This window comes from Apaloderma vittatum, unplaced genomic scaffold, assembly GCF_000703405.1.
Source record: "Apaloderma vittatum isolate BGI_N311 unplaced genomic scaffold, ASM70340v1 scaffold9061, whole genome shotgun sequence".
NCBI lineage: Eukaryota > Metazoa > Chordata > Aves > Trogoniformes > Trogonidae > Apaloderma > Apaloderma vittatum.
Window position 1 is genome coordinate 35,609 of NW_009700796.1, and position 2,001 is coordinate 37,609.

The window sequence follows — 2,001 nt, forward strand, 5'->3', positions numbered from 1 at the left end:
CTTGACAACAACAGACCCCAAACTTTATTGGCCTGTGATGGTACTGACTCAAAATGTGTTCTAGGGCAATATCTCTTCTTCTCCTTGTCAGCCTGGCTGGCTACACGTAATGCTGAAGTTGGAGAGTCCGTAATAGTGCCTGTAAGCCACTTTCCTAAAGCTTCAGGCTACAGAGCTTGCCTATCATTTGCTAGGATTGCACAATCTTCTGAAGCTGTTCCCTATAACATTAAGTTTAGCCACTGGCATAAATATAGATATTTAGCAAGGTATATTTCTGGTTAGGACTCTGAAGATGCATGATGTAAAGAATTAAATGCTTTCCAAGCCTGAATATATCAGATGTGCCATGCTGTATTTAGCATAGCTGTGGAGAGGAAGAAAGAACATTTACCAGCAGAGTAGGTGAATCAAGATGCCAGGGTAGTTTTTGACAAACAGTATTTAACTTGCATCGTTGCTTATATGCATTTTCAACATAGTATAAGAAATGCAAACTGGTCGTATTTCAGTGTAACCCTCTATTAGGGAAACTCAATTTCAGCCCACAGTACATGGGTAACAGGATGGCCTTATTAGCAAGCTATGTGTCTAAATGAGTGACAAGTCTCTTACACCATCATATGGATGAGAGAGGATGCAAATCTGTGAAGATTTTCCTTTGGGTCTGTGGGTTTTCTGCAGGTGCATCTCTTCCTATTGGCCACCATCAGATCCCTTTGTGGAATGAAAATTTGAAGTCTGTGATCTTCCTCAAAGTGGGCTTTATGTGGTAACTTTGCCAGACACCTACTCTACTTGAGTTTTGAGAGGTCAGATTGCTTAGTCTGTCTGAATCTTCTCATGTACACATGTACCAAGCAGATATTTACTCTGGTTTGATCTATATAACAATAGTAAGTCCTAAGTTTTACATGTACTTTTATTTTATTTTTTTTCTGATGCAATTGCTGTGGAGAGGGACACAGGGTTGTATGTCCAAGTGATCTTTTGAATATAGTTTTATGAGTTGCCTCTTGAAGCCCAGGAAGCTGTTACAGACAAATAAAGGAGAAAAAGTATATACAGTGTATTTTTATTCTATCTTTATTCTGACATCTTAAGATTGCTTAGCATAATCTACAGTGTTTGCAACAAGAGAGATAGAGATGAGTAACTGGGGAAGCTTGGACTCTCACTTTCTTTAGGAAACTCAAGGGTAGTAAAATCCAGTCTGTGCTCAGATGGATAGATCTGGTTGACTGTGGTAGAAGGGATAGATTTTTTTTTTCCCTGAGACCAGCTGGAAACCAGAATTCACCCCATGATGGTGTTATAACCTGCCCCAAAGTGAAGTACTTTGAAATGTATTGAATAATCACATTTGGTATCCAAGACATTTTTTATCCTTAGAATGGCCAGACTGAAACTTCCCAGTCCTATTTTGAGAAAACTGGTAAGTCAAATCATTCATAGCGTGTTAAGGGTGAAGTTCCGCTTTCAGCGGAATAAGGAGCTTTCCACCCCACATCAGAACAGCAGCTTATTTTACATTACATTGTCATGACTACACCCATAGCTATTATGAAATACCATTGTGGAGACAAAGCTATTTTTTTAAGACAGTCTCCATTAAAAAAAATAATCCTTTGAGTAACACCTATTGGGAAGATCCATCGTTAAGTTATACTGTGTGAACGAAGCTATAAAATGATGACTGAAAGACAGAAAGATATCTTCCAGTGAGAAGTGAAGGAGAAACTCACAGACAAGAGTGAGAGAACTTTAACCCTCACAGACTGCGCAGGAAGAGAAAACTTCTCTTTCTTGACATACTCACACCAATGCTTTCCTGGGGGATTATGTTATAGTCAAACATAACATATTGGCAGCAATTAGGTGAAATTCAATGATTCATGTTACATAGAAGACAAGGCTACATGACCTAATGGTCTATTGTGGCCTATGAATTGTTTAAATAGAACTACTTCCCCCCCCCCCCCACATAACACATAGTTTCAC